This window comes from Mastomys coucha, unplaced genomic scaffold (assembly GCF_008632895.1).
Source record: "Mastomys coucha isolate ucsf_1 unplaced genomic scaffold, UCSF_Mcou_1 pScaffold15, whole genome shotgun sequence".
NCBI classification, from domain to species: Eukaryota; Metazoa; Chordata; class Mammalia; order Rodentia; family Muridae; genus Mastomys; species Mastomys coucha.
The window spans coordinates 16,143,106-16,163,534 of NW_022196897.1; positions in this window are offsets into that span (position 1 = coordinate 16,143,106).

The following is a 20,429-nucleotide window of genomic DNA, read 5'->3' on the forward strand; positions in this document are numbered from 1 at the left end:
CTGACAAGGACAGTGGTGCCAGCTGAGGAATGTGCTTCTGGTGTCATTTTTATGTGGTGTTTCATATGCACTGGCTTAATGCCCTAATGTCAGAGCAAATAAATATCCTCAGAGCTGCCCCTCCCCGCCACGCCCCCCAGTGGCGGTTCTCCTGAGCCCTGCATCTCTTTAATCTTACTGATTCATTTTCTGCCTGCCTTGTGGCATATTAATGTTAGGTCAAAAAGCATTCCATCTGTTATTCTGAAGGTCTTATTTCATTTTTATTCAAGAATGAATAATTCTGAGAAAAAAATAATTACATTTGAGATCAACAGGGCAGCCTTGCCCTGAGTTCTCAGTATCAGACAACCACAAAACCAGAAAGTGGAGCTAGATCCAGCCTGTCTTTTCTCATGGGTGGGTGCGTCTGCCAAAGTCAGCTGGACACCTGGTTCTCCTGGCATCCCTCTCATGCACCTCACACGCCAGGTAGGGACAAGGTTCACCTCAGGTGTCTCAGGAGAGAGCTAGTTTCCTGGCTCTGGGGGTGACTCAGCATGTGTCTGTTGCTTTGTCAATGTGACCAAATGCCTGGCAGAGACAACTTAACAGAGGAAAGATTTATCTTGGCTCACAGCTTTAGAGGGTCAGGAAGAGGATGGAGAAGAAGAAGGAGAGAGAGGAGAGGGAAGCAAGAGAAAGAGGCAAAAGAGAGGAAGAAGTAGAAGGGAGAGATGGGTGGGGTGGGGAGGGGAAGGAAGGAAGGAAGAAGGAAGAAAGAGGAATTCTAGAACCATGTATCCCCAGGCTCCCCAACACACACCTGCATCTAGGGTACCACTGTCCATACCCCTCCACCAAGCATATCCTGTCTCTCACCCTGTACTTCCAGGCTTTCTCCAAAGACCCAGGAGGGACCTCAGACCAGGTGGGAGGAGGTGGACAAATTGGTTTCCACTGAGCGATGGGCTCTGGTCCTTGTCCTGGGGTAAGATGACACCAGTCATCTGAAACTCAAGGGACTAAGTGAGATCACAAGGGTGACACAATCCATCTTCAGAGTGAAGAAGGGCAAATGTTGTGTTTCATAAAAAGATAAGAAGAAAGGGATATGTTTTGTGGTGGCACGGTATGGTGGGGGAGGAAGGGGCTGCCTCTGTGGGCCCCATGCTGAGGCATCCCTTCCCACTGAGGTATAGCCACAGATGGTATAGTATAGAATAGAGTTTATTTAGGGCATGGGGAGGGGAGTTAAGAGGGTAGTATAGGCAGAGAAAGGCAGAGAGAGAGAGAGAGAGAGAGAGAGAGAGAGAGAGAGAGAGAGAGAGAGAAGAATGGGGAGCGGGGGGGAAGAGGGTAAAGGGCAAGAGCAAGAGGAAAAGAGAAGAGAGCAAGAGAGGAGAGGGCAAGCAGCCCCTTTTTATAGTGAGTCAGGCACATCTGGCTGTTGCCAGGTAACTGTGGGACAGAGCCTAGACAAAATGCCAACAGTAGCCACCTTGAGAAGCTGAGAGAAAGCTCCAGGGGTGTGGTGTGGTGTGTGTGTGTGTGTGTGTGTGTGTGTGTGTGTGTGTGTGTGTGTGTGTGTACTGCAGCCCTATCTAGTCCTGAAGCTGCAGGGATAAGTTTGCCCTGCTTTCTGTTTCTATCATGGACCTGTGTGCTGTGGGTGCTGACAGGCAGCCACACTGTGCATGTGTGTGGGATAGGACAGACTGATAGACAGGAAGCGGCATGGTGTTGTCAGGCAGTCCATCCACACCGCTGCCCTGCACATGTTTCCCCAGCTGTCTGCTTTACCACTGTGCTGCAGAATGTAGAAAGCAGACAGCCCTGTCTGGAGCTGCTCTATTCAAACATAGTTTAGCCTAAGCCACAGCATGCTGGCTACGAGGCTTTTATCATCACTTGGCTGTGACCCACAGGGTGCTGTACAGGGTCAAGCTGGGGTCAAGCTTCCCGGAAGATGAGATTCAGCTCTCCACCACCATGACTTCAGACTTCAGATCACAGTTTCAAATGATTCAGTTAGCAGTTGGCTAGCTGCTGGGGGATATGGAAGAGCACAGCCAGGGCAAGCAAGAAAGAGACTGGTATCCCATTATCCTCCAAGAGCACACTTATTGGCACAATGACTTCCCACTAGACCTCACCTGCTAAGGTTTCTATAGCCCAAAACAGCCCCAGGCTGGAGACCAGAGCTTTACCCATGGGCCTCTGGGAGACACTTAAGAACCAACCATAGGCTCCCAAGGCTGGCTCTACCTAGCATGCACACTTGGGTCTCTGGAACATTCTCAGGGGAGCAATGGTAACTGGAAAATCTCTCAGCAGGGAAGGGGGAGTGGTGGCTTGGGTCTCATCTCTAGTCTCTGGAGTGTCAGTGCCTCACCCCTGCAGTCATGATATGACATTGTAAGGTCAGTTTTCTACACACTGAACCCACCACCCGCCTCCAGTTCCCCAACCCCCCATACCCTGGCTCTGGTGCTGGTTAGGAACACTCTGCCCCTTGACTGACAAGCCCCAGGCATAGTGAGAAAAGATAGTGGCCTTAAGCATGCAGAAGCTAAGCCCCAGGGGCAGGAATTCAGATGGGCCCAGGTATTCAAGGTTTCACTAAAGGCTGCTAAAGTGTGCTGGGCTGCCCATGGTCCTCTCACCAACCCTGCCAGGCACCAATGTCCCCCTCCTCAAGCCAGGTATCCAGGCCCAAATCATGGCCACCCTAGACCTCAGAGAATGAACCCAGCCACACACATTACAAGCTGATATGTATGTAGCATTACTGTGGATACAAATAGCAGTGGGGTACCAGAGTGTAGGACCCCTCAGGTACCAAAGAACAAGGAGTTGATGGACAGATGAGTCCATAACCATCAGAGGGTTTGAAAGCCATTGTCAATCTGCAGTGGGTATACAGGTCAGGCAGCCAGGAGTTCTGTAGGTCCCTTCTGAACACACAGGGAATGCAACATAGGAGACAGATCCTATACCCATGTCCTTGGACAAAAATACCTGCAGATGACATACCAGTGCCTAGAGGTAGCCCCTCAACTGGGAAGAGGGAGCCACCAGCCTATGTGTCTACTGTCCTAGGCTAGGCTGCCTTTTCCTGGCCTGAGTCCTGAGCCTTATAAGTATGGTCCCGGCCAGTCATTGAGAAAGACCTAAGCCTTGGCCTTGGAGAGTCGTCTGCCCATGTCTGTAGAGAGCTTTGCTCAGGCTTTGGGGGCAGATAGTAGCCATCACATGGAGCCTGCCGGTTGTAGAAGAAAAGAAAGCCACTGGCCAGTGAAGGGTGGGGGGAGGTGTCACAGGGTGACCCAGAGGTTCTTCCCACCCTGCCCCAGCTCTCGCACAGCATGAGGGGACATTATCAAGACCTGAGGCTTGCATTGTATCCAAGCACTTACTTCTTCAACAGGAGGTATGGGAACTTGTGACCTCCAAAGTCAGGGTATATGTAGGTTCTCGTAACAGCCAACCCCCATAAAGCCAGGCTTCCCATGAGAGAATAATGGGGGTATCCCCACCCAGCACTGAACCCAACCCGAGACCCATCCTACCAAATAAGTTTGTGAGCTGTGGGATTGGGCTCCATCCCCAGTCTGGCATACCTGCCCACACTGCCAAATAAGCCTGTCTCAGAGGCCCCTCCTCCTACAGCAGTATGCTTCTCTGTAGCCCCAGGCTGCCCTCATCCTAGTGGATAGAAGGCATTTTTGTAACAATAAAAATAGGTTTAATAACCAGACAGCAAAGTTGCAATTTTTAAGGGGGAAAAAAGCAAGGCTAGTAAATATTCATTGATTTTTCCCTATGAGATCGTGAGGTCCTGTTTTAGAAATAGATTACAATGTTGCAGACACTGGGACCCGACACATAGGCATCCACATGAATGTGGACAAGCTGGACTGTGACACTCACTGGGTAACAGCTGGTGGGAAGCAGGAGGCCCCTCCCCAACCCTCCCTGTTGGAAGCCCAGTGCTGTGACCTCATGCAACCTGCTCAGCCTCTTGGACACAAACTCCCAGTCACTAAATCACATTAGAATCTGCTGGCTCTGTGCTGAAACACAGAGAGGTTGCTTATGGAAAGCATGGGCAGGACCCCAAGGCCACAGCTACTGTGGGCTTTTGTCAATGAAGATGGTGACTATGGCTGCAGAACTACCCAGATAGCCAACTTTTCAGAGCCATGCTCAACCTAAGGCTGCCTTGGGCAGGCATCTTAGGTTTTAGTCTACAGGAGACAAACTATGCTCCCCGCCTACTGAAGCCTCTGCTTCTCCTCAGAGGAGCTGTGTGAGTACGACTCTCATTCCCATCCATTCAGCAAATCTGCTGCCAGTACCCAGCTCTGTGAGCACTGGGAGAGCAGCCACTATCACTGCCTATTAAAACCCAAAGTCCAGCGGCAGATCGAAAGCCAGCATGGCCAGGGTGAGAGGCGCCCAGACCCTGCCAGAACTGAGGAGAGTAGGAAGGAAGGAACTGCTGAGAGAGACACAGGAACACACAGCCTGGGTGGCAGACCTCTGCCAGAGATCCAAGCCAGGGCACTCTGTCAGGAGCAGGTGGGCTGCCATATTAGACTTTACAATCAATGAGGAACCAAGGAGGGTATGAGAGCCAGGAAGAGCCTAGGAAATATCATCCCTATGATATTATGATGAGGTGGGAGTCAGGCAGGGACCAGCCATTCTCTGAAGGCCTGTGGGGAACATGAAAAGCCTCTGGGTAGTGCCCTCCAGCTATGCCTGGGTAAGATGAAAGCTAGCAGGAGACTTGTCTAAATCAGGTTGTGTTGTAACATCTGGGTGTGAAGGCACTCGGAATGTTCTGGATTTCAGGGCAGGGCAGTCCAGAAGGATGAACACTGCATCCTAAACCCTGCAGTCTGCCCCAGCACTGGCCCAGACTCTTCCTAAGGAGTCTTGTAGATTCTTGGCTTTCAGCCTCCTCATGCCCTCTGTCCACTGAGGGGCCTCCGCTAGACATCCTGCAGAGACATGTACATTGGATGCCTGTCCAGGTAACACAGCCAGCCATTTCTCTGATCTGGAAGGTCACAGGAAGCACCTAGAGGTCAGGCCTGGTCAGAAGCAGCCAGTGCAGCAGCGAGGGGGCACAGGAACAGGGGACCAGCTCCAGAAGAGTGCTAGTCTCTGTGTTGAGTTCAGCTGCCCTGCTTGGGGCATCAGCCACAGGGAAGGAACAGGATAGAGCCCTGGGCTGACAGACATGAGAGCCTGTCCTTCACAAGACAACCTCCTACACCTCCTTACTACCCCGTCTTTGCTGCAGGGACAGGGCCCACAGCTGCAGGTAGGCTTAGTAGAGTCTGAGATGGGGTGTAGGGGATAATAGTGTACCCCAGAACCTCTACTCCAGAACTAAATGTTGCATAAAGATGTAGCACCTCCCAACGACCCCATGACTTACATAGAAATAGGAGTACACTTCAGCTGTCTCCCTAGCCTGCCTCCTCAACTCAGCCTGTCTCAGCTCATTCTAGACCCACACTGCTGAATTCAGGGTAAGGGTGGCTGCAACCCAGCCTTTGTTGGGAAGCATACCACACTGGCACGTGGCAATTTTGTTTTAAGGCCAGCCGGTGCTCGCTCCTCTGGAACGCACTGAATAAATTTCCCTTTATTAGACACAGCCTCACATTACAGAGTCTCCCCCTCATTATTCCCGCATAAGCTTGGCATAATGGGCCTCCAGGCTCCTCTGCATTCAGAATCCCAGGCACTTAAGAGCCCAGCCAGGCATGGGTACAAGCAATTCAAGGGAGCGGGGGTTGGGGGGGGAGGCAGGGAATGAGCAGGGGGACATGGAGGATGCAGGTTGGGTGCTGGGTGGGAGCTGAGAGGATGCTTGGTGCTTGGTAGGCTCCTATGATGCCAGCCAGGCCTTCTTTCCTCACCCCTAGGCTGCTCAGTGTGGTATCCCCCAGGCTTCTGGCATCCAGACCACAAGCTCTGACCTGGCCACGATCTGGGGCTCTGTCTGCTCAACAAAATTTAAAAGGAAAAGATAGACAGTTAGATAGATGATAGACAGACAGATGTAGACTGTTGTAGAAGGAAAACAGGGAAGGAAGGAGACATACATACAAACAAACAAACAAACCCTTTCTTAGCCAAGCCAGGCCTGAAATGTACACACATACATATGCATGCACGCACACACGCACACATACATACTCCATCTTCCCTGATGCTCATCTCTATAGCTCCAGTGCTGGATTGAAGGGTCAAAGACTTCAAGACTTGGACCCCTGGGATGTAAGCCTGCAGAGTCTCAGACTCCTCACAAGAAGGCGACTGCAGGGACACACAGCTTCAGTGGAGATGATGTGATTGTTTCTTGAGCCAGCAAAAGAGGTAGTGGACCAATGATTTCCAACTAGGTACCAGTTCCTCGGAGTGTGCTGCCTCCTCCTTCAGAAGCCAAAAGAATTCCAGCCAAGGTGACGGACAGGAGGCTCTGCTCCTCCTCTAGGAAGTCCTCACTAGCCCTTCTGGCTCACCTACCATGTGCCAGGCACCACTATGTGTCACAAGAAACACACCAGAGATGACCACTCAGACGTGATTATAGCCAACTGAAAACCTTTATTCCAGCCTGCTGGAACTACACCCAGGTATCCCATCCTAAGTGTAGCCTCAAATATCCAAATGTGAGGTTTTGAGGCAAAATCCACAGTAAAGCACAGTGAGAGCAAACCATGAGACATTGGGAAGCCATATATTGGCAGGAATGGCAGATGTGCAAAGGCCCCAAGGTACACGGGAGTGTGGAGCATTTTGTGAGGAAGAATAATGGGAGATGATAGGTGAGGGGAGCAATGGGAAGAGATGGGCAGGCTTGGGAGACACACACAGTGGCCTCTCAGAGACTGGGAGCCCAGGCCTTGTGAACCATTTCACTTTGGCAAGGAATGAACCAGCCCCACTAAGACTGAGGTCCCTGAGCCTTTTATGTCCCATGGGAAGGATGAGAAGGGAAGAAGGAAAGAGTCAGAAGTAGCCACATGGCTATTGTGGAGTGAGGGTAGTGCAGGGCCTGGGTGGTGCAGACTCCTTTCCTTGTCAGGCCCAAGTGTGTGGCATAGTTCCTTGAGGTCAAAGGTTACCTACTGTTGAACAGCACCATCCTCTAAGCCAGACCACTGCCATCTTCATGCATTCAGTTGAGGTGCTTGCAAAATAATCACCACAGCTGTCCTTGATCGCTGCTGACATTATGGAAATGTGGGACCCTCATTGAGTGGCCAGCCACTCCTTTCAGCCGGTTGTGCTCAGCTCTGCCCTAATTGCATGTGGCCTGGGGGAAGGGTTGGAGTACATAAGCTGGTAAGGACTAGGGGAGGGAGCTCTATTTATATATCCATGGGAAAGTACCCTCCATGCTTAATATACAAATCTTCCAGTGTGACTACTTTAAGGCCACCCACATCCCTGCCTGTAACCCCTCAGCCACTGCTCTATAAGTAAGCCTAACAAACTCATTGGTTCCCTAGGGTAAACTTTGGTGGAAATAGACTTCAGTTTGTCACTGGGACCTTGGCGAGGATAGGAGGGGAGATACTTGGTATGCCACCCCAGTAGAAAATTTTTGTAACACAGACCTTCATCTTCAGGCCTGGTCTTTGCTACTTTGTGGGTTCTTCTTTTTCCCACACTTTATCCCCCTGGCTTTACCCCCTGTCACTAGATAGGTGAGAAAGAAGGAAGGAGTTGGAGAGAGAGAGAGAGAGAGAGAGAGAGAGAGAGAGAGAGAGAGAGAGAGAGAGAGAGACCCCTGAATCTAATTTCCTTCTTCCAGCAAACAGCAACCACCACCTGCCACACAGGCTGCACAGGACCTAGCATTTCTATATCCTCTGAAAAGTTCCCAGAATCCCAAGCATCATACAATCCCAGAAAACCACTAGAGCAGGAGGCAAATCCTAGTCAGCTGCTTCAGACAGTCCAAAGAACCATCCCTCATCCCCACCTGGGATTTAAAATGAAATCACATTCATATAATATTTCTGTGTTGTTTTAAAGAAGCCAAAATCTAAAACTGTCTCTACACCAGAATTCCAGTGACAAGACTAGGGGTGGGAGGAGGGAGGACACAGGAGGAGCTGATGGGGAGGAGGACACAGGAGGAGCTGACTGACAGACAACAGGCTACAGAAATGAACAGACCTATTGCAGTTATTCTCCTGTTCCTGTAGTTAGTTAGGCCAAGCCTGGGCTTGGGAAGGCTGAGATGGGACCCCTCAGGGTTGAGTGAGGAGCTGGGAGACAACTGGGGCAGTTCCCCTGCTCCTCTTTCAGGGGACAGGCCAGGAGGGGCTTCATCTGTATATATTGATTAGTTCTGGAATGGGGAAATTGGGATCCGGCTCAGACCACCTAAGTTCCTTGTAGCTATAGGTTCTGTCCCTGAAGCGAAGAGGGATAATACAGAGGTGTAAGAGGTCATGTGAAGGACAGGCTCTCCTGTCTGTCAGCCCAGGGCTCTATTCTGTCCCTTCCCTATGGCTGATGCCCCAGCAGGGCAGCTGAACCCAACACAGAGGTTGGGACTCTTCTGGAGCTGGTCCCCTGTCCCTGTGCCCCCTCGCTGCTGAATTAGCTGCTTCTGACCTGCTAAGTACCAGGCCTGACCTCCAGGAAGCTCTAGAAAAGACTGGCTCTTAGGACAGAGGGAGTGAGGAGGCTGAGAAGGCAAGAAGCCAGAGGCTGTGATTCTGCAAGACTCCTCAGAAGGGTGGGGGCTGGGCAGACTGCAGGCCCTTGCCTCTCCAGTGTGGATCCTTCCCAGGACTGATTCATAGTGCAGTGGAAAAGGGAGGTGTCTTACTTTGGTTTTTATTGCTATGAAGAGACACTATGACAAAGGCAACTCTTATGAAGGACAATATTTAACTGAGGTTGGCTTACACTCTCAGGTTTAATCCATTATCGTCATGGTGGGAAGCATGGCAGCATGCAGTCAGACATGGTGCTGGAGGAGTTGAGAGTTCTACATCTTGATCGGCAGGCAGCAGGAGACTGGATTCCGTACTGGGGGGAACTTGAGCATAGGAGACCTCAAAGCCCACCCCCACAGTGACATACTTCCTCAAACAAGACCACACCTCCTAATAATGCTACTCCCTATGGGCCAAGCATTCAAACATGAGTCATTTCAAACATGAGGCCCACACCTATTCAAACCAAAGTAGGGGGAATGCCAGCTCAAGGGTGGAATGGGGTCATCTGACCCCATCTTGGCCCAACAACCCTCCATCAGCAGGGGGTCTTTCTTGATCTCCAGTCCAGGTTTGCTCTCACTTGCAAGTGGAGGTAATCAGGTCTTCATGGGGCAGAGAGTGGGTGTGGAACCTCCTGTGAAGGATGCCATGCTGTGCTACTGTTGTGCCCCTGCTGTTCCAGCCTCCAGCCGTTGCTGTCATGCTGGGCAGTTTGGAAAAATGGCCAGAATCTGCTTGCAACACCCACTGAGTCCTCCTTGGGGATGACCTGCATCCCTCCACCCATCCCACAAGACTGGCGCCTTACCGATGCTATGCCTGTCTCCTGATTCATCATCTATTTAGTCTCTTTGGGTGATATTTTAAAAATTGTCTGAGTGTATAGGAAGGCCTGGGCATGTTTTGCTGAACCGTTTCCCAACCATTTCCTCGAGCTCTTTGAAGTGTTCATAACATTTTTGATTTCTAGTTGTTTGTGGCTGACTTGTGAGAATGCAATTGGTCTTTGTATATTAAATGATACAGAATGAAATGTACCTGGCAACCCAGAGCTGGTACTCAAATGTCATTGCCTGTTTCCCAGGATGTGACCTCAAAAGGTAATTAAGTTGAAATAAGGTGTTTCATGTGGGTCACCATGGTCTGCAGAGGGAAGGTCAGATGGGTACACAGAAGGTGCTCCCAAGCCAAGGAGAGAGGTGTCCAGACACGGTACGTACTTCTTCAGAGTAAACAGGGCAAGCTTGTTTCCTGAACCCACTTACTTATTACACTGAGAGATTTTAAATAATTATATGCAGTTTTCTCCTGGCCCATCTTGTGTCTTGGGAACCTAGTGAGCTCACTAGAGCAAGCAGCATTTAAAATCATCCTCAGAGTTTTCTCCTGACCCAGCATGCTTTGCCCAGGATGAAGCCATCTTTCTGTTCCTTCCTTTGTCCCCACCATTCTCCATGTCCGCACTTGTTACACAAAGGAGCTTGGCCACTGTTGAAGGTCAGTGTGTGTGTGTGTGTGTGTGTGTGTGTGTGTGTGTGTGTGTGTGCGTACATATACTGGCTTTTAAGAAAAGACACAATCAGTTCAATGAAGAGAAGATAGATAGCCTTCCCAACAAGGGTGTTAGGTTCGGGGTGGAAGCTGAGAAAACTCACCCGAAGCTTAAAAATGAAAGCTTTAGTTTCTGCTTACAGGGAGACGACCACTTTGGGATCTGAACCAAGACCCAAAGGAAGATTGTACAACGTTTTTATAGGGTGGGAACATAAAGCAGGGGGATTGGTCGGCTGCTGCATTAACCAATCATATTTTGACACAAGGGTTAAACAAGGAGGTTAACATTGGTCCTTATCCAGACCACCTGGTTTCAGGGTCCTTGGGTCAGCTTTTGCAGTCAGGTCCCCTCCTGGACTCTGACCTGGAATTTAGAGTGATAAAGGAACAAAAGAGCAGGCAAGCTGTGCGCATTCAATCAAGGCAAGATAGGCAGCATCTATGACCTGTGTGTTGAGAAGAAGCAGGATAGGAGTTGGGTCCCGGGGTCTCGGGGCGTGAACTCAGTTTTGATCCTGCCAACAAGGTCAAACTCGTTCCTGAGATGGCTGCACTCAGGAAGTGACCTCCTCACCAAGGAATCAGGTGTTAGCTCCTTGTAGGAAGAAGAAAAATCAGATCCCTGTCTCCCATCAGTCCCTACACTCAACAGATGGTAGGAAGAGCTCAAAATCTTAATGCTCTATACTAGTTTCAGACAAAAATAAGAAAGTGCATTTTATACAGTTTAGGAAAAAAATTCCTATGACGTAAAATCCAAAACCCAAAATGTGTAAAGAGAAAAAGCTGACAGCTTTCACCAGAAAAGCCATTTCCCATCTTCTCTTTGACCAAGGACACTATTTGAAAAAGACAAGGAATAGACTGGAAAGAATATTTGCAACCCTTAAGACAAACAAAGAATTATTATTTAGACAATATGAAAAGCATTTCAAGTCAAGACAGAAAGTACAACAAACCCAGCCAGAAGACAAGCAGAGACAAACCCGGGCAGCTCAGAGCCAGGGAGGTGCAATTAGCATAATTCAAAGAGACTCAAATTAAAGTGCTGAGATAATATTTTGTCTCCAAACTGACAAACATTTAAAATAGTGACTATATTCAGTGCCGACGGAGAGACAACCGCAGTTAGGGCACACATTACAAGTGTGAACTTTGCGAGGTCTGTTTATTGGGCAACTTCACAGGGACTGAGAACCCTAAGGAGCGTGCCCTTCCACTGTGCAGGCTCACTCCCAGAAGCCTGCCTTGCAGAGATGTGAATGAATGTCTCCTTGCTGCTGGGACAAGTTTCCACCGGCTTCTGGGTTTAAACAAACAGATTCTCTTCAACAGTGAAGATGGGCCCACTCCCAAATCCAGAACAATGTCCTACCTCAAGAACTTAAGCATCATGCCTGCAGAGTTCCTTTGGCCATGGTAGATGCCATAGTTAGAAGCCTTGCACTGAGATGCAGCTATCTGAGCTCCAGATGCAGACTGTGGGGAGGGTCATTCTGTCCATAACATGCGTTATTTGAGATATCTGTTCCAGCATTAGCTACAAAAGTGAAAAAAACAAAAACAAAAAACCCTAAATCCACCAGTAAGGAAGAGACAAACACAGAGCCTATGCAATGATCTACCTCTTAGTTTATTTTCCTGTTGCCATGACAAAATATCCCAACAAAAGTGACTTTCTGGCTCACAGTTCAAGAGTGCGGTGGGCAAGGTGACAGAGCTTGGACTAACGGGTTACATCATATCCACGATCAGGAACTGGTGAACACTTGTTGCTGCTTAGCTCCCTTTCTCCACTCAGACAGCCCTAGGGAATGGTGCTGCCCACTGTGAACAGTTTTTCCCACCTTGATTAAAATAATCAAGAGGATCCCCAACAGGTCTGACCAGAGGCCTGTCTCAGAGGTGATTCTAGATTCTGTCAAGTTGACAGCACTAACTGTCCCATTATACTACCCAGCCAGTAAGAGGCTCTGTTGATTAAGCATACCACTGATGAAACACAATCCACGAGCATAGACATATCTTAACACTGGAGACACAGAAAGATGACAATTGTAGAATTTACAGTGGTGAACAAGACTGCAAGCTATAAAGAAAAGATTTCCATACTTTCCAAGGCTGGATGTCTCCACATGTAGGCCTGAGGGATGAGCCAGCTTGCTTACTGGCTATATAATACCAACAATGAGGGCTAGCAAAGCCTGTTACTCTGCCCTTTCCTAGAAGGTTGGGATCCTAGCCTAGCCTTCTGATAAGGAAGCTGAGGTGAGAGAGGGGGATCAGCTGGAGTCTACTGTCCTAGTCTCCACTCTGGGGCCAAGCCTCACACTCTGGAGATCCTTCTGTTAGCCATAGAACTTCCTAACCTGTACACCTAGACTCTGTCGTATGGACTGGCTGAGCATAGAAGGCTGGCTCCTGGCTGCTCTGTTTTTGTTTGTTTGTTTGTTTTTTCTTGCTGAATTTCCCCTTAGCTACTGTTGACCTTCTGAGGTACCAACCCCAGGCTGCCTTGAGCCATCCCACAAGCTCATCTTACCATGTGGAGACATCATCTCCACCCATCGCCTCGCAAACTCCTATCTATCTACTTACAAAGCCTCAGCTCGAAATGCTCTGGTCTGTCAGCTAAGTCTGCTTATACATATGCCTTGGGACATCTGTCTTCTCTGTGCATGTCACAGTATACAACAGTGAATGCATGAGACTGTCCATCTCTTAAGTCCCTGGCACTGTTGTCACCAATACAGATATGTGGAGGACTCCTACAGCATCCCTTACATTTGCAAAGTGCCTGGATCCACAATTAAGAATCAGAGACACAGGGCCTTGGAAGTCCACACCAGGCCTTTCCTCACCAGGCCTCAGATCCAACATACACCTGATTCAACAGCAATCAACTCCAACACGGGGCTGCTAGCCTGCTTTCTAACTCGGGAATAGAAAGCTGTTCTTATCAGGGACTGCTACAGCAGGAAGCAGGTGGAGGAGGTATTTTGGGGTTTGGAAGGGGCCCCCCAGAGCCTGTGAAATCACACCAAGTAGGCAGCCACCTACTCTGCCTAAATATATAATGTTGGTCTCAGGCTACAGAGCGAGCTGCCTTCCAGCCAGCCGCCCCCCACCTGGCAGCATGGGGTTCTGCACGAGCCTCTGTAGGGCCTCTTGACCACCCAGTACTGCCCCGTTGAGGCCAGGCTCTTCTGAGGCCTCCAGCAGCATTGCCTGACTCAAAACAGGCATGGGCTGAAGAGCTGCAGTGTGTCCATGAGCAGTGAATGTGAAAGAAGTCATCATTGATGGTGCCTTGGTATTCAGGGCAGAGCTTCTGAGGGTCCTTCTCATGGCTCCCTTTGTCCAGCCTCATTGACTCCTCCTCGTAGTTCATGACCTCAAGGATGGTGAGGTGGCCTTTTCCTGAGTTCTAACAGCAAGAAAAAATGTGAGGTAGTGGGGCCTGAGAGTCACCCAGGCAGGGCATCTCTCCCTGGCTGGCCTCTGCTCCTTCTTGGTACACAAAGGCTGATTGGTAAGGCCCTTCCCAGACTGGGGGTCAAGGTGGTTTTCCCAGAAACAGTGAGCTTCATAGATTTCTGGAAATGGTGTCCCCACTCCATCTCACCTTGAAGCCTGGAGACTCAGAACAGATGAGCCTGCTGCAGTGCCCTGTACTGGTTCCCGGTCTCAGGGGTGACCCCTGCTGGAGAAGCATAGGTACTCTGAGTCCAGAGTCCAGCCTACCCTGATGTGGGAGAGCTGAAAAGGAAGGTGCTGTCCTGCCTCTGTCCCCTGTCCCCTGTTTCCTATGCCCACTCTGGGATATAAGGGGATCCCTGTATGAAGGAAGAAGCAGACCCAGCTAGCCAAAGGGGATCTGATTGCCTCAGACAAACCTCTGTAGAACCTGTCTCTTTGGTGAGTTAGGAAAACACTGGCAGCCAGAACAGGTGCTGGACCACTGTCACTTAGGACAGGTAGGTGCCAGCCACCTCCAGTAGCTTCCCCACACTTAAATCAGAGTTAGGACAAACCCAGGTCGCAAATTTAGGGGGAAAAATTTTCATCTGGGCTGACAATGCTTTTTCTAAAAGCCAAAGACCAGCTAACAAAATAATAAGAAGAATGAGACTATTACAAGATGTCTAACATCTACTACTATCTATGCCTGGCCTCTACATGAACACACACCATGTGTGTGCGCAAACACTCACACAAGTGCACCTACATATACAACTTGCAGGTGGATGTGAGGAGAAGGGCATGGAGCCCATAAGACTGGAGCCCAAAGTCAAGCCCTTTCTGGGTCACTCACACATCATGTGCTGTAGCTTCCTATTGCCTCACTTCTGCCACACATGCCTTAGAGCAGCAGTTCTCGACCTTCCTAATACTGCGACCTTTTGTTACAGTGTCTCATGTTGTGGTGACCCCCAACCTCAAAATTATTTTTGTTGCGACTTCATAACTGTAATTTTATTGCTGTTATGAATCGTAATGTAAATTATCTGATACGATGGATATCTGACATATGACCCCTATGAAAGGGTCATTTGTCCCCTCCCCACAAGATGTCATGACCCACAGGTTGAGAACTGCTGGCTTAGAGGCTCATGCACCAGACTAGCACATAACAGGCCTCCTTTCATCAACATCTACCTGATTGATCCTCCAAAGACATCTTGTCTTCATAAAACTAGGCTGAGCTGGTCCTCCCCTCAGCCAGTGAGACTGTCCCCAGGACGCCCAGACTCCAGTCTGACCTGCTACTCACAGCTATCCACAGCGCAGTCCTCACCCTTTCTAGATGGCCTGTTTCTTGATACCTGTCAATCATCCATCCACTCACCCATCCAGCTTCATGGGCTAGCACCCACTACCTCAGGTGTCTAGGTGCCCACAGGAAGTCTCAAGGAGCTGGTACGTCATGCCATCTCTCCTACTGGACATATGCATTTGTGCCCACTCCAGGCCCTAATGTCATCCCTTGTCCTGTCTGGGGGTCCTTCATCTTAGGTGTCAGAAGCCAGTTGACATGCCTAGCAGACCCCAGTAGAAAGCTCAGCGTGACCACTTGTTTTTAAGACTCCCCGCTGAGTTTCTACTTCTTCCTGAGAGATAGGAATGTTGAAGCAGCTGAGCTGAGAGGCCTGGCTGCAGTCAGGTACAGTCTCTGGATTGATAACCCTGGGACTCTATGGAGACTCGCAGCATGTTTAAAGAGTTGTAAGCCTCAATCAGGAAGTAGATGATGGGAGGGGGGACCTGAAGGTCCTAGGAGGCTCTTACAAGTGATGGGCATCTGGAGGGTTATCCAGAGAAAGCCTAGGTTCCCAAGGCAGGTGGGTGTCAGTGTTGGCAATGATCCTGCAGTACCTAGCTGGAGAAATGGGCTATGTCTAAACGTCATGGCGTTGCCCTGAGGATCCTTGAGGTTCCTGCCCTCTTTCTCATCCCATAATTCATGCATAATTCACTTGAACTCCCCTAGTAATGGGGCACTCACTACTCCCAAAGGCTGCCAGTGAACCTTCTAGTTAGCATACTCTAGCTGGGGAGCTTAACTGAACACTGTGGCCAATTTTAATAAGTGAGCCAATGAGTATGCAGCCTAGAATGGCCTTATTTGGGGTCGCCACTGTCCTTTCTACCTCCGTGGAATCTTGCTGGGAAAACCTGGGAGCCTGAGATCTGTGGCTCCAATCCAAGGGGTCAGGGCCAGGGTCACAGACTCCTGAGACACTTCATCCACTTCCTGTCATTCATTCAAACCTGGAACCTTGCTTCACTAGGCTCTAAACTTGATACCAAGACCTAACAAGGTTGTGTGTCCCAGCCCTCAGAGAAGGCATCCTCCTTATGCCCCATGTAGGTCTGCGTGTGAACTCCCTGTCTCCCACTAGGACATCTATCTCTCTGGACCTATCTCTGGCTTCCTACCCAAGTGGTTGTCTAGTCTGATGCCCAATAAGGCATTCCCACAGATCCTCTAGCTTTTGCTACACTTAGCTATTCTGGCATGCACTCCCCAGACTCTGCCTGGGAAGCATCTGGTGGCCAGGGACTGTCCCTTCCTATATAGGTGGCCCCAACTCCATTCCAGGAATCATGATTCACCCCACAACAGGCTGTGCGTGACTTCATTTCTGGTTTTTTTTTTTTCCTTCCGTTGGTGTTTAGAAGACTGTTATAACTTGGCCATGGTGTCTCAAAACTTCTAGTGGGCTGGAGTGTGTGTGTGTGTGTGTGTGTGTGTGTGTGTGTGTGTGTGTGTGTGATGTGTGTGTATGCTATTCTGATTTCAGGAAAAAGATATTAGCTTTCAGAAAACATCCCCCAGGCTAGGGGCATTGGGTCCTGGTTTTGGTGTGAGCACAGTTTTGCTGGGGTCTTTGGGACTCATGGTAAGCAATTGCATTTGGCTCTGCTGTGTCTGGGACTGGAGTGGCAGGTGACAGATGGTGGCCAACAGACCAGGTGCCTGCTGCCTGAGTCCCTGCCCATAACATGTTGTCACTGAGCCTGGGCTCCTGCTGTAGTAAAAAGAGTCTCTGAAACCTGAGGGTCTGAACTCAGAGATTTGCTGCCTGAGACCCTTGGGCTAGACCAGCATATAAATAACAGTGGTGCTCAGCCATGTAAGATTCTTGGTGCATTGAGACTCCATTTCCTGATCCAAGTGGTGGGGTGGGCAAAGCCAGGGCGGCTGGGAGAACAGTGCTGTTAATATTCTAGATTACAGATGCTTTAGGCACTGTTCTATTGCTGTGAAGGGACACCACGACCAAGGCTATTCTTACAAAAGAAGGCGTTTGATTAAGAGTTAGCATACAGTTTCAGAGGTTTATTTAGTCCATTATCATCATGGCAGGGAGTACAGCAGCGTGCAGACAGGCACCAGGAGCAGTAGCTGAGAGCTCCATCCTGATCCATAGGCAGAAAGAGAGGGGGAAGGGAGAGGGAGGGAGAGATGCTGGACCTGGTGTGAGCTTTTGGAACCACTCCTCCAGCACCCCCTCATTGATACACCTCCTCCCACAAGGCCACACCTACTTCAGCAGGACCACACTTCCTGATCCTTCCAATCCTTCTCAAAGAGTGTGGCTTCCTGGTGACTAAGCATTCAGACAGGGGCCATTCTTATTGAAACCCCCACACCAGTCTACACCTCATCTATGCTACCCTGAAGCTGAAACTGAATTCTAAGTTCATTCTGATGGTGGCTGAGACAGTGGGGGTGGAGACCACTTGGAGTTGGCCTGCATGCCTTGCTAGCTGCCTTCCTTCTTGGCCTCTGCCTCTTTGTCTGCACAGGTAGACGCAATAGTGACATGCGTCTGCTCAAGGCAGCCCCAGAATTCATGCCCAGGGCATGTGGCTCTAGGGACACTGGGGATCTGGGGATCTGGTTAGAACCTTCATGCAGTGTTGTTTCCTGGGAACACAGAGCGGGCCTTTCAGCAAGCACAGTCTGCTTCTCAAATGAGGAAACTGAAGCTCATCACAGAAGTTCCAGGTCACCCCACCAGGAGGGTTTTCTGTTTGTTTGTTTGTTTGTTTTGTTTTTAAAGATTTATTTATTTATTATATGTAAGTACACTGTTGCTGTCTTCAGACACACCAGAAGAGGGTGTCAGATCTCATTACGGATGGTTGTGAGCCACCATGTGGTTGCTGGGATTTGAACTTAGAACCTCTAGAAGAGCAGTCAGTGCTCTTAACCACTGAGTCATCTCTCCAGCCCACCAGTAGGCTTTTAAGAAGCTCAAGGAAGAGTCTGATGGCCTGTGAGAGCCAGTGAGGAGGATGTTGGCACACCCTGATGGCACCACTGGCCATTGCTGAAACAGAAAGTCTAGTAAGAAGTTCCAGGTCTTCTCAGTTCCTAAGAATGGCTTCTGAGGCCCAGGACCATGACAGCATGGAACCTCTCACCAGGCCTCTGTGTTTAGCTTGCCTTGCATAGAGTCATCTCCTGAAGACAGTGGTCACCCTAGTGCCATGAAGGACCAAGGATGACAGCTGACCCAGATGAACAGACCCTGCTAGGCAGAGTATGTTTCTGACAACTGAGCATTGAAGAAAGAACCCTTGGGGCAACTGGAGAGAAAGGGGAGAGTGAAAGTGGGGAGGGTGACCACACTGGGAAGGGCACCTCCCTCCACCAACCCATAAACCTCCAGCGGGTGGAGTATAAACAGCTCCGGCTTTGCTTTGTTCTGCTTTCTTTCCTGCCCTGGTGCCCTCCCATAACTGGGAACTGAATCAAACCTGCTGCTCAGCATCCTTCTGATCTGACTGTGTGGGAATTGGGCCGCAGGCCTGGTCTCACGTTAGCACTTCAGACTGATTAGTGATCCACTTTCTATGCCAGGGTTTGATTTCCCCTACAAGGCCTCTAGATTGGGTACAGAGGCCAGCTAATTAGAGCTGCCAAGGGTCCAGGCCCAGAGCCTCTATGGGAAGAGCAAAGGAGGCCAACTTGCTGTAAGAGCATGTGAGGGCAGAATTTTACCCATGCCCCTCCTTGTCCTATAAGCTGTCAACATTCACTCATTCCATGGGCACCATGGCTCCAGCAAGAGCTGATTGTCGGTGATTGGTTCTAATGCTTTGATTTAATCAGGTATCTGTGTGTCCAAATGCTGAAGATCCTTGTCCCCAGTTAGTTTTTGATCAATCAATAAAGTTGCCAGTGGCCAATAACTGGGCAAAGGGAGATGGGGTGGGATCTTTAGATTAGCGTGGGCTAGGAACTGGGAAAATGGAGACAGAGAATCGCCTTTACTCTGGGGAGAAGGGTGGGATGCAGGAGCTGCAAGAGAGAAAGCCAACCAATCAAGTGAGAATTTAGGTGGGTGGCCCCTGGCCACTTCCCCAATTGGGCCTGGAGTAGCAGGGGAAGGTTTAGGACTGCCCAGCCTTTTGAGTTGGCATTAGTGTGTGTGTGTGTGTGTGTGTGTGTGTGTGTGTGTGTGTGTATGTGTGTGTGTGTGTGTGTGGTTTCCATTTGTGATCCAGATTGCTCCTGGGCACGTGCACAGGTGTGACCTCACAAGAACCAAAAGGGTGTAGCTAAAGTCACAGCTATAGTTGATTGATAGTATTCCCACTTTGCAGAGAAAGAAACTGAGGCAGAGAGTGGCCATCTTTTCCAGGGCTCAGGGCTATTATCACCTTGTTCAGCTTCCCTCTACTTTGTGATGTTTTCAACAAAGATGATTTCTCATGAACACATTGGCATTGTGCCTTTGCCCCAAGGCTTTTGGCCAGTGTCCTTGTTAATACTGATTAGTGGACCACTTAGTGCCCCACAGCCTCTCTCAGGTGCCCACCTCAGAATCCACCTGAGCAGGGGGTGCTGGGGGAACCACCCCAGAAACTGGAAGGTTTGGCTTCCAAAAGGAGCAACGGCTCAGAGGTGCCAAGAAGACCCAGGACACGCTGGTGCCATTGTCCAGGCTTTGGGGACATGAGAGAAAATGAACCCAGTTGTCACCTTCACCTTCCACCATTACTGTCCCTAGAAAGACCAGAACCTGGTTTATCACAAGGCTTCAGGATGACTGCCTCACATTCATGTTCTCTTCTTAAAAGCCCTTGACAGGGGCCATGTCAGGGGACTTTGTATGATACATATGGGAGTTCTCAGGCAGGCTCTTCCTACAGGCCTCGGACTATGGTAGATGAAGTCCCTGCAACCCAAAGTTAGCAGCAAAATCAGTGAGGCAGATTTGGTTGGAAGTGATTTGGCATAGAGAAGAGTCAGACTGAACTGGGCTCACTCCTCAAGCAATCAGAAATCTCCTGAGCCAAACCCAGAGAGCAGGCTTTGTGCTGAAGTAGTCCAGGGGCCACATATGTAGGAGTAAAGAAGCCAGGAGCCCCCATCTCTCAAGTGTGGCCAGACACATGGGATGGCAAGGAAGGATATCATTCTTCAATGTTAACCCACCAAGTTCTTGATAAAACTGGGCTCCTGGAGACCAGAACTAGAGGCCAGATCTTGTGAAAAACAGTTTCACTGAGTCAAAATCAGGAGGCTTCCCATCCTAGCCCAGGAATGCAGGGTGGAATTAGATCTCCTTGTTTACCAACAGAGCAGAGAACCCCACCTTGTGGGAGCACAGG